Source organism: Oryctolagus cuniculus, chromosome 5, assembly GCF_051225735.1.
Source record: "Oryctolagus cuniculus isolate XC-2025 breed Fujian yellow rabbit chromosome 5, ASM5122573v1, whole genome shotgun sequence".
Taxonomy (NCBI): domain Eukaryota; kingdom Metazoa; phylum Chordata; class Mammalia; order Lagomorpha; family Leporidae; genus Oryctolagus; species Oryctolagus cuniculus.
In genome coordinates, this window is record NC_142871.1 from 11,324,974 (window position 1) to 11,351,281 (window position 26,308).

The 26,308-nt window shown below is 44.1% G+C and overlaps 1 protein-coding gene across 1 annotated transcript in view; it reads left to right on the plus strand.

The window, feature by feature from the left end:
• The window catches only part of LOC149126407 (uncharacterized), a 342,003-nt gene extending 327,427 nt beyond the window's left edge, over positions 1 to 14,576 (plus strand). The window contains exon 4 of the mRNA XM_089332520.1: positions 14,223 to 14,576. The gene's annotated coding sequence lies outside the window, so the exon portion shown is untranslated. The remainder of the gene's footprint in view (positions 1 to 14,222) is intronic.
• The last annotated feature ends 11,732 nt before the right edge of the window (positions 14,577 to 26,308 follow it).

The following is a 26,308-nucleotide window of genomic DNA, read 5'->3' on the forward strand; positions in this document are numbered from 1 at the left end:
ACGTGAATTTATATCTCACAACTGACAGGGTTACCAATTACGTTCTTTTATGTTTCAAAGAAATTCACCTTTATCTCACGTTCTGTAGTTTAGGTTGGACTGCACAAAAGAGAATTGATAATTTCTGTACTTTTTGCAGGAGAATCCTCCAATCTTTATGACCTAGTGCTCTTCTCCCTGTGTTAATATAGTGCCATGTTGAGGACCCCTCAGTGCACACAGTGAGGCCAGAGCAACTGTTGTACTGATGTGTAGCCCCTTGGGAGGTTGCTTTATACAGCTTTTTTTTTTTTTTAGTTTGTTCCTGCTTGTGCAAAAGTGGATGCTCATGCAGAAGCTCTTCAATAAGTGCATGAAAAATGGAATTAAAATGGAAATTAGTTTTGGTGCAAAAATATTGAAATCTATGCCTCATTTTTCAGACATTTTATATGAATTATTTGTAGACCCCCTCATATGCAAGGTTTAAAAATTTTTTTGCACAAAAATAAACTCATTTTTCAGTTGAACTTTCCATGAACTTTTTGAAGTACCCTTGTATGGTGGGAGAAATATCACTTGTCCTTTCTCAAATGTAGAAGCTAAAATAAAAAAAGCGTCAATTTGAAAGTAGAGTAGTGGTTAGTAGAGACTGAGACAGATGCCGTGGAGGGGGATAGAGGGAGGTCGGATAACGGGTACCCAAATACAGTCAGATGGAAGAGGATTTCTGCTCCCCCACTGCACAGCGGGAGAAGCACAGTTCTCAGTGACCTACTTTGTGAATGACTGTAGTGGAGGAGCTCCAAGACTCTGAACGTGGGGTGGTGTTGGGGAGACAGAGATGCTGGTTGCCCCGATTTGATGAGTACACATTGTATACTCATGTATGTGCTGGAGGGTCATGTTGTACCCCAGAAACATGTGCCATTATTCTATGTTAATCAAGTATTACATAAACGATGTTCAAGGAGATGGAAAGACCACTTAAAAGGAAGGAAGAGGGGATGGCGCTGTGGCACAGTGAGTTAAAGCTCCGGCTTGCAGCCCTGACATTCTATATGGGATCCAGTTTGAGTTCCGGCTGCTCCATATCTGATACAGCTCCCTGCTGATGGCTTGGGAAAGCAGTGGAAGACGGCCCAAGTCCTCGGGCCTCTGCACCTGTGTGGGAGACCTGGAAGAAGCTCCTGGCTCTTGGCTTCAGATCAGCCCAGCTCTGGCCATTGTGGTCATTTGGGGACTGAACCAGCGGAAGACCTCTCTCTCCATGTGTCTCTACTTCTCTCTATAACTCTGTCTTTCAAATAAATAAGTAAATAAATCTTTAAAAGAAAAAAGATGGAAGAAAGAAAGTGGGACTAGTTTGCAGATTAGCATTTGAATGTGTCATCTGAAATAGACATCTTAATTGACCCTAGAATATCAGAAATATTCCTTGTTCCTCTGACTTACCAGAACGTTTGCATCTGAAATAGATATTTTTTCTGGTTTTTCAATATTTGCAAATGGAAAAATGCATACTCCAATTTTCTAAAAATCTCACTTTTATCCTCTATCTCGACCTCCTAAGATACTGACTTTTAGCTTCAAACATCACTTAACAACATTAATAGCAATTCTTATATTACCAATAGTGTTACTGGCACTTACTAAACATTGCATGTGCCAAGCTCTGTCTCATTTATTCTTCATGACATAGGGTAATACAAACAATTATATCAATAGAGAGGGCCTATGATATCCCCATTTTCCTAGGGAGAAAAATGATGCATGGAGAAGTTAACTAATTTGCACCTACTTAGTGGTAGGCTAGAGTTTAAAGCCTGGAACTTGACACAGGTTTTGAACTTGCTGGTTGGGATGCCCACATCCCATGCTTGAGTTGAGTTCTCGCTCTGGCCCCTGATTCCAGCTCCATGACAGTGCAAACCCCAGGAGGGGACAGGTGACATCCAAGGTGTTTGGGTCCCTGCTACTCAAGTGGGAGACCACCTGGGCTGAATTCCTGACTCCTGGCTCTTTATCAAGGGGCTGTTTTTGGCATCAGGGGACTGAACTAATGGATGAAAGCACACGCTCTCTCTCTCTCTCTCTCTCTCTCTCTCTCTCTCTCTCAACTAATTTTAAAAATAAAATAAACCCCAGAATTTTCTGATTTTAGAGGCTGGAATCTAACCACGGAATGGGACTACTGCCTGAGGCTTTGTATCTTGATTCCATATCTCTTTGCAAAACTACAGCCGCTCTTCAAAGAATTACGTGCGCGTTCACATCACATGGTTCTTCTTTCATATCCTTCCCTCTGCTTCATTAAATCCCAACCTATACCTGCTTGAAAGCAAAGTGCCTCAACTGGAGAACACCCTTGAGGCAGCCGGGCCTGATCTGAGATGGCTGGTGACTCTGGCTACGGCTGCTTGAGAGCAGCCTCGTGTGTTTGCCGCACAAACTGCGTGCATATCTCATTCTCCCTGTGTTATGTGACAAAGCCAGGGACCTGCCAGGCTTCTCCCTTCCATGGAGGCTTCACAAGCTCCTGGCCCTTCGGCTCTCACAGCCCTGAATGGTCTCTCACGGAATCCTGCTCTTCCTGGACCGCTCTGCATGCCCACTGATCTTTCTGGAGTCTTAGTTTTGAAGAAAACTTCCCGGGGTGGGGGCGGGGTGTGTGGTACAAGTCACATGGGAGTTGCTTGTTGACAGGTGAGCCTTACACATAATTAAGCAAGCCCATTCTGCCCCACATGACCTGTTCTCATCCCATGAATAGATTTTTAAGTCAAAGGGAAATGGAAGAGCGAAGTAATTATCTGGACAATTTAGCCAGAAAATAGTAGCAGGCGGAATTTTCCAGACAATGTGTGCCTGCATTCCCCATCACTTAGATTAGAACATCTGAACTGTGTTGGCACACCTGGTCCTATATATTAGGATTTTCCCTTATCCATTCAGCCTGCCAGCCTTTTAGGAGAGAACTCTGGCTGTTTATCCAGAAACGTCATCTAAATTCACCTCTGCAGACCAGTCTCCAGCAGTCCAGCGATGTGCCCAGTATGGTCATGCATTGTGCTGTCAGCAGTTCCCCTGGACCACTGCTGGAGGAGTGGATACCAGATACACAAGTGTCAGGTGCTGAAACAATGCTCAGGTACGGTGGGTATTGCAAAATGCCACGCGGTCCACCAGGCACGGCCCAGAGACAAAGCTTTCTTTATAGAACCATCTCAGGTTTTGACCACAGGCAACTCATTAGGGTGTCAAAGCCCACTCCACGGAGAGCAGCAAAGGACACAGCCATGCCATAGCATCTCTTCCTCCCCATAGGCACGTCATTTTGTGCTGGAGACTCTTCCTGGGTGGAAAAGCACAAAGAGACAGCACAGCACTTGGGCTCTTCCATTAGGGCAGAGTGCTGGGGGGTAGGAGCGTAGGCTGAGAGATGGGGAGGGGACTTATTTCTATATCTACCCAGTGCGTACAGCCGGCCTCTCTCATCGTAATGGTCCTGACACCCACAAACATTTCCTTCTCTGCTCAGCTGTACACTCGAGAATTCCCTCTTTGATTTCGCAGATCAGTCCGTGGTAGTTGGTATAAGCCAAACAGATTCTTGGAGCACTGAATAAATCCAGAAGAGGCATATCAGGGAGTCCTTATAAATATATAATAGCCACCTCTGGATAACACTTAGGCATTTTAACTCCCCGAAAGGGATGCTATTCTGAGGGTCTCCAACTGTAACACCGTGAGAGGAGCCACACAGATGATGGGGAAATGGAAGAGGGTAATGCATTTAACATGGCTTTTTTCGGACCACTCTTTCATCAACTATTGATTTGATTGCAAAAGGCTTTAGTTAGTGCAGGAATTCCACTGGTAATAATTAAATTTTCAAGAGCTAGGCTCGTAGGAGAAATGAGGGGAGTGGGTGGGGAGGGGCTGCATGTGCAGTGGGTTCCACGAATGTTAATGACTCTGTTAGAGTTACATAAAATTAACAGAAATTAGATCTATGGTTATTGAAGAGCCTTCTTTATATCGAGAGAGGAGCCATTTAAGTGTAACTGATCGGGGACTATGGTTCAGTGGAGGCTTTTAACTGTTCGTTTGCCTGCCTAACTGACCGCTGGGCGGGCCACGGTAAAATCAGGATTTTGTGAGACGACTCCTGTCTCCCTTTAATTTGATGGCTTCCTCCAGTTTTCTTCATAACATCTCTGTGTGGACTGGTGCTGGGCTTTAGCTTGTACTAAGTGAGGTTTACTATTTTCAGTTCTTGTGAAGTGTTCAGGAATGAGCTATTTCTCCCGTTCAACTCAATTTCTGTCTTCAACCCTCCTGCCCCTGTACTTTAGCCCCTACCTGGGATGTCATTTTAGCATTTCCTTCCTACCCAGGGCCCTTGGTCCCTCTAAAAGGGGACCTTGATCTGAGCACACATTCTCTCCAAGTCAAGGTGGGCAAAGATTCTGCCTGTGAACACAGCACTTAAAACAATGGAGTGTGCTGCTCCTGCAGTTGAGGGTGTTTTTTTTTTCTTCTTCTTCTAGAAATATTTTGTATGCTAGTGTGCTTCTGATGGCTGTCCCTTACTCTACTGCTAAAGCTAAGGCTAACTCAGGCACTGCTTGCTGGCTCTGTTGGCTCAGGTTTCCTGGGAAAAGATATTCTTTGTGAGTAATGGGGTGAGAGGAATGCACTGTGACTGCTGATAATGAAGACTCGAGCGAGAAAGAGTTAAAACCCAGTCTATTGTCTGAGGCCTGTGCTTAGTGTTAGGAAACTGGGGCATATAGATTAATTCACCAGGGGCCAACTGTTTGATTTCTCTCCCTGCTGCTTGGCACAGGAATGAAATTGTAGCTGCGTTTATAGCAGAAGGTTGGATTATTTTCTCTTTTGTAGGAATTAAACCCCATAGAACAATTTATGCACAGCCAAGCAAAATTAAGCCAAAACATAGCAAGAGAAATTGGTGGCGTTATCTCAAGGCGAATGCCATTGATTTCCGTGTCAAATTGGTGTCTGTGCTGTGTGCTATCCTTGGGGTGACCCGTGTGCAGAGAGAGAACTGTGTGTAGAATATTCCACGGCCATGGTGTGTCGAGCAGTCAGTTGGACTTTTCTTTCTGATAGAACCCAGGAAAACTTGGATCCTATAGGTGATGTATTCCTTCATAGTGCCTCAGGCATTCACCACCAAAAAGTTGTAATGCTTTCTTGGGAACTGAGTCCATACACAAAATATGCCACACAGCCTGTGACCTCATGTGCATGTGTGAAGGGGATGATGCAGGAAATTAGGTGCCTATTCCTACGTAGATAGCTTTGTGTGCCCAATGTCCACGTCCGCCACACATCAGACATGAGATGGCCAATGTTAGACTGACATACAAGGCTGTATGAGGGCAAGGGTGAGTGGAAGATAGATGGCAGGGGATGATCTGTGCTCAGCGCCCCTCCCCCCCGAAATGATGTGATTGAATCAGAAGTGCACCACAAAGCCCTGGGGAGTGAAAGTCAGAAACACACAGGGGCTTCTCTCAATGGGGGCCGAGGGTCCTTAGCCTCTGGGGCCCCAGGCCAGCTTTGATTCTTACTGCATTGGAACTTGACCCTGCAGGGGGACACTGAGCCTCCCACTGTGGGTGTGGCCACTATCCATGGGTGCACTAGGTTAATCCTCCGCCAGCGGCGCCGGCATCCCATATGGGTGCTGGTTCTAGTCCCGGTTGCTCCTCTTCCAGTCCAACTCTCTGCTGTGGCCCAGGAAGGCAGTGGAGGATGGCCCAAGTGCCTTGGCCCCTACACCGGCATGGGAGACCAGGAGGAAACACCTGGTTCCTGGCTTCTAATCGGTGCAGCGCCGGCTGTGGCAGCCATTTGGAGGGTGAACCAATGGAAGGAAGACCTCTCTCTCTCTCTCTCTCTCTCTCTCTCTCTCTCACTGTCTGTAACTCTGTTACCGGTGAATGGCAGGGTTCTTGTCTTCGCACAAGAAAGAATTCAGGTGTGAGATAGAGAGTAGTGGAAAGTAAAATAGCAAGGTTTATTAAGGAAGGGACATCCATAAGAACGGATGGGCACCTCTGCAGACAGAACCTGAGAGAGAGCGCCCAGTCGCTCAGACTGGGGGAAGAGTGAGATTACATGGTTGAGTGGAGTACACCTGGCCAGGCCGGGTGGGCAGCTGAGCATGGAGGCAGAGAACTGAGCGCGCAGTCCAGTTGAGGTCGGGGGTTTTTAAGGAGATGGGTCTTAGTCTTCACACATCTCCTCCTGAAACAAAACTTTATGGGTGTAAATACTATTTGAGTTTTCCCCCAGAAGTTATCAGACAGGAGGAAGCCTAGCTGGTGCTACCCTGGGTTTAGAGGAAGGGTGAGCAAGATCCCCTGGAGATCAGGATCTGGGCAGGGTATTTGAAATGCAGATACTGGGCTGCATCTAGAAGGTTATCTGGCAGAAGGGGCGGGGACCCCCATCTGGCAGGCTATAGGGTAGAAGGAACAGGGCAGGATGCAAATACTGGGCTGCCCCTGAAACGTTATTGGGATGACTTTGAGATGCATATGCTGGACCCAAATATCTCCTTAGGCCTTTGTCACACACACATAAGCTCATATCTGACTTCCTACCTAACAACTCTGTCAAAAAAATAAATAAATAAAAATCTTTAAAAAATATTAAAGTAAGTCAGTATGGTATTTACCCTGGTAGCTGCCTCACCCATCTCAGGTCAGCAACACGCAGTGACTGAACTACACTGTCTAGGTTTGTGTGAGTCACCCTATGATCTTCACACAATGAAGAAATTGCCCCCTTATGCAATGCTCAGAAGGTGTCCTTGTTGGGTGATGCATGGCTGTGGTGTATATGATTTCTCAACCAGTTAACATGTGCACTACTGGTTTTCTTAGGTTCTTATTTTCTAGTGTTTTTTGAAGACAAATCACTTATAAAGTTTTTGAATGTGGTACTTTGAACCCCATTTTCTCCATAATCTCTGTGGGTTTCATTGTGTGATTTTTACACAGTGTGGTGATATCTAGGCTTTGTTATAGCATAACTGGCTGTATTTGTTACAGTCATTCAACCAGAACTGAAATTTTCCCTCTTTTCCTTTAAAATATGTTTTCTGAGTTCTTTAGAATCTCTTCTAGCTTTTAACTAGCTCAACAGAAAATAATATTCACATCATTTGTGTATTTAGCTTTGTAAAATCATGGATCTCTTCATATTGTATAATCTTGATAAGTGTTTGTTGAAATGACTTGAATTGGTTTATTTACTGACTAAATAATAGAACCTGTAATTAGAGATGCTAAGACTCCTGTCTCGGGTATCTATTCAGCCTCGCTACTTGCATACCCATGCATTTTTCAGGCCTTATTTGCAGAAATAAAATTCAATGGAGACAGCAATATTTCCAAGGGTTGGGTTTAACAGCGATACATTTAAAGCAAGATTATAACGAAAACAAAGCTTGAGGACCAATTCATGCTCTTTCTCCTCGTCTTATAAATGTTGTTAGTCGTGGCTTACGGGAGGAGCAGTGTTATTAGAAACCATTAGCATGGGCCTTCCTGTGTCAACCCCACTCCTCCCTGGGAGTTAGCTGTGCTTGCGGTCTGTCACAGTTCAGATGGACATGAGCAGTGGAAGGGATTACAGGCTGCACTACGTCATACGTGCTGATGTGCAGATGTCCTTCAGTACCGCTTGTCCCTTCTGCAGAAAAAGAAACAGCAGCAAGTGTGGACATTTCCCATTACAGAAAATATCCATTCCCAGTTACTCTGCAGGAAGAGAGGAGGAATCTTCAAAAATTTATTTATTTATTTATTTCCATTGGAGGGAGGGGAGAGAGACAGACAGACAGACTTGATTCATTGCCAAAGAGACACAACAGCTAGGAATCTGGGAGCTCAGTCCAGACCCAGAGCCGGGAACTGAACCCAGGCACTCCAATGTGGGATGCACATGTCTTTATTGCTAGGTCAAATGCCCGCCCCCACCCCAGAGCAGCATTTTGAAACAGATGTTTCCTCTGACGGCGATTCTGAAATTTCAGTTTGATGACCTCCTTCCTCTGAGGGTTGCACCAGATCCAAGGGAACTTCAACAAGTTCAGTGAAAATGTTTACTATGAAAAAGACTACGCACACATTTAAAAATGCTTTGAACTGAAATTTTTAGTTCCAGTTTGCATGAACTTTATGAAGCACCCAGGTAGAATTGAGAGCAGGACTGGAACAGACCAGAAATCCTACCAAAGGGGTGGCTACGGATAAAGACAAAAACCTCCATCTCTCTCTACCTAAAAGAAAGGATGCTGAATGCATTCACCGTACTGAGTGTGAGATGTTTGAGGAGAGAGATATGTTTACCCTGCTTAGATATTACACTGTGTGTGCATGTATTGAAATATCACATGGCAGCCTACAAATGTGTATAATTCTTAAATGTCACTTAAAAACAGATCAATTTCTGTTCACAATTGATCATAATGATAGGACTAAGAGCCAAAGGGAGCACATAAACAAGACGAATGTCTGCAAATACTAGATGATAGAATAAAAAACGGAGAGAACGATCCAACATGGGAAGTGAGATACACAGCAGACCCATAGAATGGCAAACGTCCTAACAGCACTCTGGCCTCATAATCAGCCCTTAAGGCATGCGGATCCAGCTGAAATGCCCATGAGAGTATTTCAGGCGTGGAAAGCCAAGACACTCTGGGGGAAAAAAAAAAAAAAAACCTAAATGAAAGATCTCTGTGAGTGAGATCCCAGTGAAAAGAACAGGTCATCAAAGAAGGAGGTACCTTTCTCTGAAGGGAGGAGAGAACTTCCACTTTGACTATGACCTTGTCTAAATATGATCAGAGTCGGTGAACTCAAAAGGCTTCCATAGCCTTGGCAACTCATGACAAGAGCCTAGGGTGATTACTGATGCCATAAACAAGAGTGTCAATTTGTTAAGTCAACAACAGGAGTCACTGTGCACTTACTCCTCATGTAGGATCTCTGTCCGGAATGTGCTGTACATTGTGATTTAATGCTATAACTAATACTCAAACAGTATTTTTCACTTTGTGTTTCTATGTGGGTGCAAACTGTTGAAATCTTTACTTAATATATGCTAAACTGATCTTCTGTATATAAAGAGAATTGAAAATGAATCTTGATGTGAATGGAAGAAGGGAGGGAGAGGGAAAGGGGAGGGTTGCAGGTGGGAGGGACGTTATGGGGGGGAAGCCATTGTAATCCATAAGCTGTACTTTGGAAATTTATAGTCATTAAATAAAAGTTAAAAAAAAGAAAAAATTTTAAAGAAAAAAAAACTTTTAAAAATCCCACCAGGTAGTAGATATCTTAAAAACTTTGCATTCACTGTTGGTGAATTTTTGTTTTTTAATCTAACTTAATTTCAATTTGTTTATGGAGGGAAAAGAGAAATGGAGACAGGACTCGCATTTATTAGTTCACTCCCCCCAAAAGCCTGTAAGGCTCTGGGCTGAGCTGGGCGAGGGGTCTGAAATTAGGAACCAGACACTCAAGCCGAGCCTCCTGTGTAAGTGAAAGAAACCCAGTCACTTGAGCCATCACCGTTGCCTCCCAGGGTCTGCAATAGCAGGAAGCTGGAACCGGGAGCAGAGCTGGGTACAGCACCCGAGCGTTCTGTTACGGGAGGCAGGCGTCTTAACTGACATTTTGACTGCTAGACTAAAAAATTCCTACCCCATCAGCGAATTTTGAAACCATTCTTTGATGAGGGTCCTTTGAAAAGTTCATGGAGAATTTTCTGGTGAAAACTTTTTGAAACCCATGCGTAGGTTTTTCATCATCCATGTTTTCCATGAACTTTTCTTTTCTTTTCTTTTCTTTTCTTTTCTTTTCTTTTCTTTTCTTTTCTTTTCTTTTCTTTTCTTTTCTTTTCTTTTCTTTTCTTTTCTTTTCTTTTCTTTTCTTTTCTTTTCTTTTCTTTTCTTTCTTTCTTTCTTTCTTTCTTTCTTTCTTTCTTTCTTTCTTTCTTTCTTTTTCTTGACAGGCAGAGTGGACAGTGAGAGAGAGAGACAGAGAGAAAGGTCTTCCTTTGCTGTTGGTTCACCCTCCAATGGCCGCCGTGGCCGGCGCGCTGTGGCCGGCGCACCACGCTGATCCGAAGGCGGGAGCCAGGTGCTTCTCCTGGTCTCCCATGGGGTGCAGGGCCCAAGGACTTGGGCCATCCTCCACTGCACTCCCTGGCCACAGCAGAGAGCTGGCCTGGAAGAGGGGCAACCGGGACAGAATCTGGCGCCCCGACCGGGACTAGAACCCGGTGTGCCAGCGCAGCAAGGCAGAGGATTAGCCTAGTGAGCCGCGGCGCTGGCCTTCCATGAACTTTCTGAAGACACTCACTGCTTTCTTCCTGGTTGACAAAGTGGTAATTGTAGGCCTAGTTACAGCCTTTCTCCCTCACCGTAGTCCTGACCGCCTGCTGCAAATGTGTCTCATGTGGCTCCTTGGCAGACTTGGCAGGGTCGCGCTGCACGGGGTTATCACTCCATGGGAAATGATCACGATGCTGGTGGGAAAGAGGAATTGATTTGAGGAAAGTGCTCACAAATGTTGGTTACACTAACATGACTTGGAACTAATTATATTCAAACTCTAAAGAGAATTCATCAAAGTATGCATTTCCTATTCTCCCAACACCAAGACTTCATCAGCGTGGTCATGGTATTGAAAAGGGACTTCTGGTTCCTGGAACTGCTTTTCCCCCCTTGGCACTGAGTCCATGGACAAAGAATAACGTGAACTTGAACATCTATGACCAGCCTCCTAGTGTTCTCACATGTGAAGAATGAGCTGGCTGGAAATTCAGTCAGGAAATCTGAACAAAAATCAATATGAATAATATTCATATTTATAACATATTTCAGTCAGGAAATTGGAATACAAATAAATAGGAAAATGATAGGGGTAAATACTGAAAACAATAGGGGTAACCTACCCATGAATTACAAAAAAAATTGTACATCATTTTAATTACTCCGGCTTTGTTTTTAGTTTTGTTGTCTGGAGTGATCAAATTGTTCCCTGATGTTTTGTTTTTAATTGTTAATGTAATTGTATTTATTTGAAAGCAGAGAGAGAGAGAGCGCGAGCTCAATCTTACCCACTGGTTCAGTCTCCAAATGCCTGCAGTAGCCAAGGCTGAACCAGGCTGAAACCAGGATCTAGGAACTCAGTCCAGGAACACCATGTAAGTGGCAGGGCCCGCCAAGTGCTTGAGCCGTTGCCTGCTGCTTCCTTTGGTGTGCCTGAGTAGGGAGCTGGAGACGAGGCAGAGCCGGGACTTGAACCCAGGCACTCTGACATGGGATGTGGGTGTCCCAAGCAGTGGCTGCACTGCTAAGCCAAGTGACTACTGCCCTGATCCTTCTTCTTAATGTACACGGGTGCTTCAAAAGGTCTGTGGGAAAATGGACTTAAAGACAAGCTTATTTAGGGCAAAAATACTGTGAGATCCATCCTAAGTTTTGCATAATAGGCCTTGTCCACAGACTTGTTGGCGACCCTTCATGTACATGGATTTCAAATTTTTTCTGTACCAAAATAAACTTATCTTTCAATTTCATTTTCCATGGTTTTTTTTGAAAATCTGTTTTTAGTACTGTACTGTTTTTAGTGCCCAATATTTCCTCTTTAAAAACTGAATATTTTACTAACTTCCACCTGGTTGATGTGCTAAATAGGTAATACAGTAGCTCAAAGTATTTCAAAAATAGAAAGCCTTAAATATTCACTATAAGATACATATATTGCTAAAAATTGTCAGAGGTGAACCCGTGTATTAGGCAAAGGCTGACAGTGGGCAGTGAATGCTCAGAACCCTCAAACAGATTTCCTCAGCTGGGCTTGTTAACCTGCTCTGAGTTTTCTGAGCTCTCTTTTCTCCCTCAGCCTGATAGAATGAGAAAACCCCAGATAACATCGTTTTGCAATACAGAAGCAATCATGCCAACTTTCGGCCAGATAATAGCGCTGTTTAAGTCTGCAGGTGGGATACTTTATTGACTGTAAACTCCTAGAGCCTATGCACAAATATTGGCATTCAGGTAACCAACGAACAGTTGGAAAAGGTAGGCAAATAGACGAAGTTGAATCAGAGTATTTATACACACACACCCGTCATGGCTGCAGCCCTGTGTGTGGAGAGCGTTTCCCTTCTTCCTTTGCTGCTTCTCGGAGGGCAGCACTCATGCGTTCCTTCTCCAGTGATTGCTTCTGTCCACGCATTTGATCTACACCAGTGCTTTTCAGTCCTGGCCACGGGCCATAATCATTTGGTTTGGTTCTACCAGGGCAATTTATCAATAAATCTATAGCAGTCAAGTTTTTTACATTGATAATTTTGTTTGGCCTGTGAATGGTGCTGTAAATATCCAAATGATCATTGGTAGAAAAACGGTTTCCCCACCCTGTGAGAGCCTTGCTCCACATATTTGAAACATTCAGGTTTATTTCATCATTATTGCCAGGGAGCATGTTAGAAATGCAGCTCTCAATGATTCCTGTTGGACTACTCTGCACTGTAAAGTTTGGGATTCCTGCTCTTGAGAATACGGGGAAACACTGGCATGTAGGATTAGAAGCCTGTGGTAGAGTGAGGGAGTGGTTGAAGATTTGTCTTAGACACCAGATCCTACTCCCACCCCCCACCAAAACAAACAAAAACAAATAGAAATGCATTGTGAAGCTTAGAAATAACAAGGATAGAATGTGCCTTACGATGCAATTTTCCTTCCCTCCTCTGCTTTCTGTTAATAGGCATACACTTGCTGCAAAGCTCAAGTTGGTTTTTGTGATCTGAAACTCTATGTTGGGATGCAAGGGACAGCCCAATGAGGAATCCAAGAAATTTGGTACTGCTTGGGACCAGGAGATGAAAGGTCATCCTTGCCATCAGTCATTTGTTAGTGTCTGAGGAGTAAGCCTGGTATAAAAGATCTTACTCCTAAATAGCTGACGTGGGGCTGATGAACTAAATCTCTGTGAACTCCAAAGATCCCTAGTGCCTGAAACTGGGCAGGACTGTAGGTGGAAGGAACTGACATCAGTCCTTGGTGAACATTAATCAAGACTTATATTTCTGTTTGGGTAAAAATAAACCTACCAGTTGTTATAACAAATACCTGTGTACCCCAGGGTTTAACGTAATACTTGCAGAAGTTGATTGCTGGGGGTCAGGTGGATACCTTGAGCGTCCAATCAGCAATCTAGGTTGCTTCCTTTGGGTGCCTCTGTCATCTTGTGGCTTCAGGTCACTTTGCCGAGTAGAAGGTTGTGTGGGAGGTTTCCATGGGCCAGATCTCGATTGGCACCCATCATTCTATCCACATTCCATCATCTGGAATTCTCTCACAGGTTGACCCAGTTATAAAAGTGACTGGGAAATGGAGCTGGGAGAAATGGAGCTGTGGTGTCCATTTGAAAGTGTGTGTCATTGTCTAACAGAGGGGTCACTGTTACTGCTCATCATCTGTACCATGATGAAGAAAAACCTTCTCTTTCTGTGTTTATTTAGACAGAATCCATTTGATACAAACTGTATGTCACGCATGTGTTTTCTATAAGAGAGTGTGTGGAATAAAAATTTCACAGTGTCCAGGGATTCACAGGTGAAGATTGAACACTGGGGAGTTTATCTGAGGGCCTTTGGGAAGAGTTAGGGACCCAGCAAGAATCCTATGCCCTTTGAAAATCAACAGGAACCGGCTGGCGCTGCAGCTCACTTGGCTAATCCTCTGCCTGTGGTGCTGGCACCCTGGGTTCTAGTCCCGGTTGGGGCACCGGATTCTGTCCCGGTTGCTCCTCTTCCAATCCAGCTCTCTGCTGTGGCCTGGGAAGGCAATGGAAGATGGCCCAAATGCTTGTGCCCTGCACCCACACGGGAGACCAGGAGGAGGCGCCTGGCTCCTGGCTTCGGATCAGTGCTGGCCGTAGCAGCCATTTGTGGGGTGAACCAATGGAAGGAAGACCTTTCTCTCTGTCTCTCTCTCTCTCACTGTCTAACTCTGCCTGTCAAGAAAGAAAGAAAGAAAATCAACAGGAACCATAACAGGTTGGGATTTTTAAAAGGAGATCATGTAATACAGCTGTAAGAGAAAATAAGGTAAAGGTCGGAAGGTAGGGAAGCAGAGAATGAGATTGATTGATTGATTGATTGATTGGTTTTCTTCCTTCCAGGAAGAATCTCAGCTGTTGGATCCAGGGGCTCAGTCTTTGCTTCCTCATTCTGCGTCCTGGTTGTTCACTCTGCTTTTGGTCATGTGACTGCTGAGTACTTGCCTGCTGTATCCCCCTCTTTGACCTTTCCCAGTGCTCAGCTTGCTCTTCTAAGAAGGACCAGAGAAAATTTCTGCCTCAGCCCTGTGTCACCTCCTGTTCTTCTGCTCCTTGACGCACCCTGAATTTCCCACTTTACAACTGTGCCCCGTGCAGTCACAGAGGGAAGGGAAGCAGCGCGGTTGCAGTGTGTGTTAATAATCCCAACATGAAGATGAGAGACAGAAAAATAAACCCCCGATGCTGGGAGATGAGATCATTGTGGCTTTATGTGTACTTCTAGGATGCACTGGAGTTCAGGTCTGAGCCAGATGTCTCCTTCCAGAGACTGGACTTTGTGTTGCGGGTCTGATCAGCCTGTGTAGACACTTGCTATCCCCCTACTCTGCCCTAGAACGTTAGTCCCCTCTGGTAACACCTCTGAAATCAGCTCTGACTGCAGCCCTCTCAGCCTGTGACAAGGCATGACAGAAGCTGGTCACGGCAGAATCCAGTCTGGACAGGGCAGACACCTTGATCCTACTTGAAGCTCTGATAAGAAGGAGGGATTAAAAATCAGGCACAGAAGTTAGAATGAAGGAGGAAAAAAATCCTCCAGCTTTTGCCTTTTCTAGTCTCCCTGCAATTTATACATGGGAAACAGTTAATAAATCATGGTCAATGAATGCAAATCCCAGTCCCCGTGATAATTGTCATGGGGCTGACCAGAAGTGAGCAGAGATTTTCCTGCTTGGGGTTTTCTAAGTGTCTTCCCCCAAAGCAGTGGTAATTGAAGGACACAGAGACTTATGACAAGGTCAGTGCTCTTGGGAAGCAGTGTGACCCAGACTCCTTCTGTGTGCCGCTGCACGTAGTGCGGATGTGCAGAGAAGGAGCAGGGAGTTTGGAGGAAGACAGGCCGGTTTAAATTCTGGCTCCACCATGTGCTGACAGTGCGACTTTGGGCAAGTCGCACAGCCGGTCCGAGCCTCAGTTCCCCCGTTTGCAGTTTTTGATTAAGCAACAACTACATCGCAAAGGCTATTGTGTGGCATATGTGTGTGCGCGCGCACGCACGTGCATGCCTGTGTGTGGGGAAAAGCAGGCCCTCATAAATTGTAGCTATTATCTTTTTCTAAGCAGATGTAGTCTGTGCCCTGTAGAAATGTGTGCTTTGAACCAGCTAATATTTACTCTGATTCCTTATTGAAATGATAAATGGCAGTGCCTGGGCAGGGTCAGCTTTATGTGTAGTAGGAGCGAGAGTGATTGAAGGCTTTGCTGCTCAAAGCTTGGGGTAGCCTGGACCAGTGGCCTCAGCCTCACTGAGAGGGTGTGACAAATTCAGGTTCTCAGGCACTGCTCCAGCTCCTGGAACTGGGATTTGCATTTTAAACAAAATCTCCAGGAGAGTTGTGTGTACACTGAAGGCAATGGCAGGGTCTGCCAAGGTTAGACTTTCATCTTCAGTCTGCAAAGGGGATAATTTTTAATTCAAAGCTCAATGAGGAAATGTTGACATTTGATTATTATCTCTTTGGGACACATATTGTTTTTTTTTTTTTTTTTTTTTTTTTTTTATTTTTAAACATTTTTATTAACAAATGAAAATTGTAAATGTTTGTTATATACAACATGTTGTGAAATATGTATATTTGTATATTGTAGAATGCCTAAATCAAGTTTTTTTTTTTTTTTTTTCATCCTCCCATTTGCTTTATTTTTTTTTTATCTTTTATTTAATGAATATAAATTTCCAAAGTACGACTCATGTGTTACAATGGCTTCCCCCCCCATACCGTCCCTCCCACCAACAACCCTCCCCTTTCCCACTCCCTCTCCCCTTCCATTCACATCAAGATTCATTTTCGATTATCTTAATATACAGAAGATCAGCTTAGTATACCTTAAGTAAGTATTTCAACAGTTTGCTCCCACACAGAAACATAAAGTGAAAAATAATAGATGATTTTTTTAAAATGATGATGAAATCAGATCAGACCTATTGTCATGTTTAATCCCAGTGAGAGTCAAGTTGGGAATTGAAAATTTCTTTCTTTTTTTTTTTTTTTTTTTTTTTTTTTTTAGAGAAGATCAGTTTAGTGTACATTAAGTAAAGATTTCAGTCGTTTGCACCCCCATAGAAGCACAAAGTGAAATATACTGTTTGAGTACTCGTTATAGCATTAAGCCTCAGTGTACAGCACGTTAAGGACAGAGATCCTACATGAGGAGTAAGTGCACAGTGACTCCTGTTGTTGACTTTACCAATTGACACTCCTGTTTATGGCATCAGTAATCTCCCTATGCACCAGTTATGAGTTTCCAAGGCTATGGAAGCCCCTTGGGTTCTCCGACTCTTATCTTGTTTAGACACGGTCATAGTCAAAGTGGAGGTTCTCTCCTCCCTTCAGAGAAAGGCACCTCCCTCTTTGAAGACCTGTTCTTTCCACTGGGATCTCACTCACAGAGATCTTTTTGCCAGAGTGTCTTGGCTTTCCATGCCTGAAATACTCTCATGGGCTTTTCAGCCAGATCCGAGTGCCTTTAGGGCTGATTCTGAGGCCAGAGTGCTATTTAGGACATCCGCCATTCTATGAGTCTGCTGAGTATCTCACTTCCCATGTTGGATCACTCTCCCCTTTATTTATTCTATCGGTTGGTGTTAGCAGATACTAGACTTGTTTATGTGCTCCCTTTGACTCTTAGTCCTTTCATTATGATCAATTGTGAACTGAAATTGATCACTTGGAGTAGTGAGATGGCATTGGCACATGCCACCTTGATGGGATTGAATTGGAATCCCCTGGTATGTTTCCAACTCTACCAATTGGGGCAAGTCAGCCCGAGCATGTCTTTGGGACACATATTGTTGCTATACGGGTGTGGAGACCATCCATGGGTCTCTTCCATCATCTGGATGAGATGTCCACTGTGAGTGAAATGTTTATTACAGGTATGACAAAGATCCGGGGCCAGAAGTGCACCCCTCTGACCCACTCATGATCTCACACTATCTAATTGCTTTCGGCGGTCTGTTGCTGGGGCGTGTGGATGGTGGTGCTGAGTCAGAGCAGGCTGGGAGGGGAGAAGAGTGTGTGTCTGCTGCTGGTGGCGTCTGCAGTGGTGACCCGTGGCCTCCATGGAGCACAGAGTAGCAGTTACCATGGAAACGGCCGTGCTTGGTCAGGGGTGAGAAGCTGAGCTGCAGGAATTGGACCGATGGTCCCTCCCCAGTGTCCTTCCGTCGCTGACACAGCGGTACAAGTGTGGCTTGGCCCCGCCCACGTGGGAATTTGAGAGGTAGAAGTTGAGCTTTCCGTTCCTTGTTTTCCTGAATGTCCTTCACTCTGGGGAAAAGCAGGACGTCTATGAAAATGAAATGAAAAGAAAACAATGTGAAATGGAAGATAATCGGTGCTAAGCATGATGACCATGGAGCCCACAAAGTACACAGGATGGAAAGTCACAAAGGGATGGACTCACGCCTGGAGCTCTCGGTTTGCAGATAATCAGGGTGAAAGCCCACGGGGCACTAAGAGATTGCCTCTTCCAAGTGCCTCACTTTACAGACGACAAATCTGGAGCCCAGAAAGGGTAAATGACTTGCTCAGAATCACATGGTCATGGGTCAATGAAACCCAGTTTATGATGTCTCTAAGCTTCGAGCTCAGAGCAGCTTAGGAGAAGGGACTATTCTACCACCCAGGGTTCCGTCATCCCAGCACAGTGCTCTTCCTGACACAGTGCACCACCTCTCTGCATTGGCATTCATGTTCCCTCCTGTCTTCTCCCAAGCTGAAGAGAAGAATGTTGCCTCCTGTATGCTGGCTGGCAGTGCAGCTCAGAGGAAGAGTGTGGCCCTAAGCGTCATGCTGACTTAGAGTTGAGTCCTTGGTGTGATCCTTACTCACAGTGGCTTTGGGTCAAGTTATTTTCCTTTTCTGAGTCCATATCCATGAAATGGAAATAATTCATATAATATAATTCATATAATAATAATCCTCATGGGGTTTTGGAAATCAGGTATATAAAGTGTTGGGCATTGTTGATGTTCAATAAATGTCAATTTCTGTTTTTGTCCTAAACTTAAATTGAAAGGGGCATCCACTTTATGTACCTGACCTAATTGCTATGGGAAATTTTTAATATCGAATGAAGCACATATTAAATACATGCTATTAGTGTTCGATTCAGACAATAGTGGCATGATGAAGTGAGCAGCAAAAGCAAATGGGTTATAACCTCTAAACCTCCAGCTGTCTGTGGATTCTGTGTGACAATAGCGAGTACTTGAAATCACAATGATAAAGCAATACAAAAATGTACCAACAGCTTTGAGAAGTGTGAATGGAGCATATTGAATTTGAGTCAAAGAGAATTATTCCACCATTATATAAAAGGACTAGCAGAGTCTCATTTAGAATATCATTTTCAATTCTTATCACTTCGGTGTGAAAAGGATACTGTAGCAGTGGAGAAAGTGAAGCCAAAGCAATGAAACTGATTCAGGGATTCGGGGAACTTGGTGATACAGAAAAGCCAAAGGATCTAGGCTTGCGTTGATTACAAAGGAGAACATAAGTAGGCGTTAGTGATGCCTGTGCAACCCTTCAGAAGGCAGGAAGAATTACTACTGCAAAGCTGCTGCCTTTGTGCTCCTGAGTGAAGCTAGGTTGCAGAGGAGAGATTAAGTTTTGTGCATCATAGAAGAAACTCCCAAAGATCCTGGGGGTTTACCTATCAGGGAGCATTCAAAAAGTTCATTGGAAGTGTTAAACGATGAGAGGAGTAGGTGTTAGGCTAGTAATGGAGAGTCTGGCATCCACATGGAGTGCCTGGGTTCAAAACTTGGTTTTGGCTGCCGACTCCTGCTTCCTGCCGAAGCAGACTCTCAGAGGCAGCAGGTGATGGTCCAAGTGATTGGGTGTCTGCCACTCATGTGGGAGACTGGGTTCATGTTCCCGGCTCCTATGTCCAGCCCTGGTCCTGCCCTGCCGTTGCAAGCATTTGGGCAGTGATCCAGCAAATGGGAGCCCTCTTTTTCTTTCTCTGTCTCTCAAGTAAGTGAAAAAATATTTTGTTTTTATTTTTATGTATTTATTTTTGTTTATATAAGGTGAACAGATTTCATGTATTTCATATATACAGATCTAGGATCATGGTGATACTTCCCAGGACCGTACTCTCCCTCCTGCCTACACTCCAACCCTCCCTTTCTTACACAAATTTCAAAATTATTTTCACCAAAATCAAGTTAACTTTGAATTTCATTTTCCACAAATTTAAAAAATGCATTCATATAGGATGTATGAGTTTCCTAGTGTTGCCATAACAAAGTACCACAAACCGAGTAACTTAAAACAACAGAACCTTATTCTTTCACAGTTGTTGAGGGCCAGCAGTCTGAATTTCAGGTGTTAACAGGGCCTTGGAAGGTCCTTGAGTACAATTCTTTCTTGCCTCTTCCTGCCTTTGGCAGCTTCTGGCAACCCCTGGCGTTCTGTTCTTTGACTTGTGGCTGCATCAGGGCAATCAGTGCCTCCATCTCTGCATGACTTTCTTGCTGTGTCTGTCTCTGTGTCTCTTCTCGACTGATTAGGAGAGCAATCATAGTGGACCAAAGGCCCATCCTAATCTAGGGTGACCTCATCTCAACTAACTACAACCTTAGTGACTCAATTCCAAATAATCACATTCGGAGGTTCTAGAGGTTAGAAACCAAATATATATTTGGGTGAACACAGTTGATCTCATCACACAGAGAGACAATTCATAGAGCTATCCATTGAACATTGTGCTCTATTCCTAGGAAGGTAACCATCCATGAGATTTCTGGGTGGAGTTTGTTTCTTCCTTTCCACACCTTGCAATATACATGTGTGTGTGTGTGTGTGTGTGTGTGTGAGAGAGAGAGAGAGAGAGAGAGAGTCAAAACTTTTTTGACAAGATCAGAAACAAGGCAAGAGTGTCCCCTATCACTACGAATTTTTCACTCTACCTCTTAGCTAATATAATCACACAGTAAAGAAAATAAAAAGGAATATAGATTGGGAAAGAAGAAATCAACTGTCCTTGTTTGCACATCACGTGATTGTCTTTGGAAAAAAAATCCAAAAGAATTAACAGAGAAATCTCCAATAAATAATAACATTATTGCAAGATTGCAGGAGATGAGGTTACATTATTGTACAGAGCCAATTAATTACCTATTTACCAGCAAAAACAAGTAGAATTTAAAATTAAAAGCAATACTATTTATTTTATTACTCCAAAAAAGAAACACATATATATTTCATAAACTACATGCAAGATCTAGATAAGAAAAAACTATGAATGTGGTGAGGGGTGGACATTAGACAGCAGTGAAGGCGCCATTGGGATACCCACATTCCAAATTGGAATGCCTGAGTTTAGATCCCCGCTCCATCTCTGGTTCTAGCTTTCTGCTAATGCACACCTTGGGAGGCAGCAGGTGATGACTCAAGTACTTGGGTCCCTGCCACACATATGGGAGACTCAGACTGAGTTCCTGGCTCCTGATTTTGGCCTAGTCTTGCTGTGGCTGCTGGGGGCATTTGGAGAGTGAATAAGTGGGTCAAGATTTATTTCTACCTTTAAAATACATAAATAAAAACAGGTAAGTAAATAATTTAAAAATGCTGATGAAAGAAGTAAAAGAACTAAATAAATAAAGAGATAGTCTATGTCCATGGATAAGAAGACTCAGTATTATCAATATGTCAGTTCTTCTCTATTTGATCTATAGATTCGGGCAATCTTAATCAAAATCCCAGCAAATTATCTTATGGGTATTGATAAACTCATTCTAAAGTTTATACAGAGAGGTAAATGATCCAGAATAGCCTGTTCGATATTGAAAACAGTTGGAGGGCTGACACTATGCAACTTTTACTTACGGCAAATCTGCAGTAATCAAGAGAGTATAACATTGGTAAAAGAATAGACAAATGGATTAGTGCAACAGAACAGAGATCCTCATAAACAGACTCATATTCAACTGAACTTTACAAGGAGCAAAGGCAAGACAGTAAAGGAAGACAGTTCTTTCAACAAATAGTGCTGAAACACTGAACATCAGCATGCAAAAAAAATAGATCTATATACAGAATAGACCTCATATTCTTTACAAAAACTAACTCAAAATTGATTACAAACCCAACTAAATTCCTAGAAAATAACATAGGAATACAATGTTGGTGGTTTTGGGTAACTTTTTAGATATGATACCAAAGGGAAGATCTATTAAAGAAAACATCAATATGCTTCATTAAAAGTTGAAAATTCTATTCTGCAAAATACAGTGTCAAAAGGATGAGAAGACAAACTATAAACTGGAAAAAATATTTTCAAAATGCATATCTAATCAAGTACTGTTGTCCAAAATATACAAAGAACTCATAAAACTCATCAATGAGAAAATGAATAACCTGATGGAAATTGGGATGAATCCTGGAATACCTCATGAAAGAAGATAAACAGACGGAAACTAAACATTTGGAAAAGTTTCTTAACATCGTCTGTCATTATGAAATTGCAAATTAAAACGAGGGGCCTGCGCTGTGGCATAGTGGGTAAAGCCATTGCCTGCAGTGCTGGCATCTCATATGGGTGCCGGTTCAAGTCCCAGCTGCTCCAATTCTGATCCAGTTCTCTGCTATGGCCTGGGAAAGCAGTAGAAGATGGCCTAAGTACTTGGGCCCTTGCACCCGCGTGGGAGACCCAGAGGAAGCTCCTAGCTCTGGCTTCGGATCAGCGCAGCTCCAGCCTTTGTGGCCATTTGGGGAGTGAACCAGCAGATGGAAGACCTCTCTCTCTCTCTCTCTTTCTCTCTCTGCCTCTGCCTCTGCCTCTCTGTAGATCTGCCTTTCAAATAAATAAATATGGACACTATGAGAAACAGTGACTTGATCAGCTCTTGTCCTGACGGTTGATGTACAATGTAATACTTTATCCATTTTAGTTTTTTTTTTTTTTGTTCTAGTACCATTGGTCGAACTCTGTAATTAACACACAATTATTCTTAGGTGTTTAAATTTTAACTGAAAAGTGATCCCTGTTAGGAATTTGGAAAACATTATGCTGAGTGTAATAAGCCAATCCCAAAGGGACAAATACCACTTGTTCTCCTTGATAGGTGACAACTAACTGAGCACCAAAAAGAAACCTGTTAAAGTGAAATGAACACTATGAGAAACGGGGACTTGATCAGCCCTCACCCTGACTGTTGATGAGCAACTTGATATGTTATCCCTCTTAGTATTTTTTTGTTTGTTCTACTTAATACTTTTGGTTGAATGTCGCTCCCCCTCTTCGTGGAGGAGCAACACAAGACCCTGCGTTGTTCTTTCATCTGCTCGGCCCTCCCCGGGTTTGCTGCTGGTTCTTCCCGGGTTGGCTACTATCCCTTCCACCTCCGTGGAAGGGCAGTTCCCCCTGGCCACATTCCCCACTTCCGCAGGGGAGCGGCACACCGCCGGCCGGCTCTCTGGGGGGCTGCACAGGTGTTCCTTCAGATGTTCCCCCTAGATGTTCCCTATAGATGTTCCTGGTGCATGCCGTCTCTCTCCTCCTTTATAGTCCTCCTCCGCCAATCCCAACTCGGCTGCCCACACGCCGAGTACGCTGCTCTCCAATCAGGAGCAAGTCCTACAGTTTATTAGTTGAACTGGAGGCAGCTGTGCGGAAGCTGTTTACTTCTCTCCCAGCGCCATATTGTGGGAGAGCAGATGCATAGAATAAGTCTTAATTCCAGTAACTCAGTCCAGTTCGGATTGCTCCCCACAGTTGAATACTGTAATCAATACACAATTCTTCTTAAGTGCTGAAACTTAACTGAAAAGTGATCACTGTTAAATATAAGAGTGGGAATAAGAGAGGGAAGAGATGTGCAATTTGGGACATGCTCAAGCTGACTTACCTCCAACGGTAGAGTTAGAAACATACCAGGGGATTCCAATTCAATCCCATCAAGGTGGCATGTACCAATGCCATCTACTAGTCCCAGTGATCAATTTCTGTTTACAATTGATCGTAATGATAGGACTAAGAACCAAAGGGGTCACAGAAACAAGAATAGTGTCTGCAAATACTAGCTGATAGAACAAAAAAGGGAGAGAATGATCCAACATGGGAAGTGAGATACACAGCAGACCAATAGAATGGCAGATGTCCTAAACAGCACTCTGGCCTCAGAATCAGCCTTTAAGGCATGCGGATCTGGCTGAAAAGCCCATGAGAGTATTTCAGGCATGGAAAGCCAAGACACTCTGGGGGAAAAAAAAAAACACCTAAATGAAAGATCTCCACGAGTGAGATCCCAGTGGAAAGAATGGGTCATCAAAGAAGGAGGTACCTTTCTCTGAAGGGAGGAGAGAACTTCCACTTTGACCATGGCCTTGTCTAAAAATGATCAGAGTCAGTGAACTCAGGGGGCTTCCATAGCCTTGGCAGCTCATGACAAGAGCCTAGGGTGATTACTGATGCCATAAACAGGAGTGTCAGTTTGTTAAGTCAACAACAGGAGTCACTGTGCACTTACTCCTCATGTAGGATATTTGTCCTTAATGTGCTGTACATTGAGATTTAATGCTATAACTAGTACTCAAACAGTATTTTTCACTTTATGTTTCTGTGTGGGAGCAAACTGTTGAAATCTTTACTTAGTGTATGCTAAACTAATCTTCTGTATATAAAGAGAAACGAAAATGAAAAAAAAAAAAAAGAAACGACGACGAGATACCACTAGATGCCTATTAGAATGGCCAAAATCCAGAACCTGACAAAACCAAATGCTGACAAGGAGGTGGAGCAACAGCAACTTTCACTGGTTGCTGGTGGGTGTGCAAAATGGTACAGCCACTTTGGAGGACAATTTGACAGCTTCTTACAAAACTAAGCTTAATCTTACCATGTGATTCACCAATTGTGCTCCTTGGTATTTATCCAAATTACTTGGAAGTTTATGGCCACTCAAAAAATCTGCTCTATAGCTGCTCTATTCTTAATTGTGCACACTTGGAAGCAACCAATATATCTTTTAGTAGGTGAATTGATAAATAAACTGTGGTACATCCAGCCAGTGGAACATTACTCAGCACTGAAAGGACACAGGCCAGCAAGCCATGAAAGTACGTGGAGGAGCCCTAAGTGTACACCGTTAAGTGAAAAGAGACAATGTATTGTGAAAGGCGGACAGGCTGTATTTTTTGAATGATATGATGTTCAAAAACACCAAATGATGGAAAGCGTAAGAAGCCTGTGGTTGCTAGGGGTTAGGCAGGAAGGTGGGGTGGATAGGCAGAGCACAGAGGACTGTTAGGGCCATGAAACACCCTTCATGATTCTGCAAGGGTGGAATCAGGTCACTATCAGAGGGTCCTCCCAAAAGCTGATGGAAAATGGAATTAGACAAGTTTATTTTGGTGCAAAAATGTTTTGAATTACATGCCTACACGTGCAGTCAGAACTCCTAGAATGATCAGTGCTAAGAATGAATCCTAACATAAAATACGGACTTCGGTGATAATGATGTGTTCATGAAGGTTCAGCCATTGTAGCAAACCAACCAACCTAATGGGGGATGTTGATGATGGCAGAGGCTGTGCACAAGGGGGCACCTTTCAGCAGGATGAGTGGTCAGTGTTTGAATGGAAGGGTCCAGGTTGCTGGGAATCTCAGGGGTGCATGCCTACCCCCACAGAAGGCGGCACTGTCTGAGCTGAGTCCTGAGGTTTGAATAAGAGGTAGCCGGATGTGAGGCATGGGAGTGAGCATGCCCACTGTGTGGATGTGGGACCCTCAGAGGCAGAGAAGCCTTGGCCTACGCCTCCGGAGGACAAACTTCATGCTCGATGTTTCTACAGGGCGAATATGTAAGGTGTCCAGAGGATGACTTTGGCTTAGAAAGCAAAACAAACAGGCTGTTGTTAGTGTTGTAGTGTATGATCTAATGGTAAGTAAACTCATTCTGGGGTCTGTGCATTGGGTCTAACTCTGAGCTCAAGCTGTATTTGAGAATTTGTGCATCTGTCTGAGTGGGCAGACACTCTCACTGGACCCTTTCTCAGTCCCCTTAGCTTCACCCTCTACTGCGTGTTTCCTCTGCCTCCTCCTGCTCTCTGGGCAAAGCCAGCCCTGCACTTCTCTGTCATTGGAAAGCACTCTTCTCTCAGCGCGTGAACAGGTGTGGAAAGGGACATGGACCCTTTTTTTTCTTTTTTTTTAAATGATTTATTTATTTTGCTTGAAAGTCACAGTTACACACAAAGAGAGAGGGAGAGGGAGAAGGAGAGAGAGAGGGAGAGAGAGAGAAAGTCTTCCATCTGCTGGTTCACTCCCCAGATGGCTACACTGGCCAGAACTGCGCCAATCTGAAGCCAGGAGCCAGGAGATTCTTCCAGGTCTCCCACGTGGGTGCAGGGGCCCAAGGCCTTGGGACATCTTCCACTGCTTTCCCAGGCCATAGCAGAGAGCTGGATTGGAAGTGGAGCAGCTGAATCTCGAACCAGCAGCCATATGGGACGCCGGCACGGCAGGCGGCGGATCTGTTACTGGAGGGAAGGCCGTGGAAGCCATGGGGTTCTTGTCTTCACACAAGAAAGAATTCAGGTGTGAGACAGAGTGGAGTGATAAGGTTTTATTGGGGATAGGGCATCCATCAGGACAGAAGGGACAAGACAGTGCCCAGTTGCTCAGACTGGGGGAGAGCAAGATTACATGGTTGAATGGAGAGAATACACCTGGGCAGGCCAGGTGGGTGGCTCAGCAGAGAGCAGAGGGCTGAGCGCACAGTCTGTTTGGACCCCTAGGTTTTTAAGGGAGTGTGTTTACCCACCTCCCCCTCTCCTCCAGGACAAAGGATGGAGAGTCCTGGCAGAAGGGTTTGTTGGGTGAAAAATAGCAAACTCCTTCCCAGATTTGCTGGCACCCAGGCAGAGTAGGGGAGCTCCCCTAGGGTGTCTGAGAAGGTTTTATTGCCCCATGTT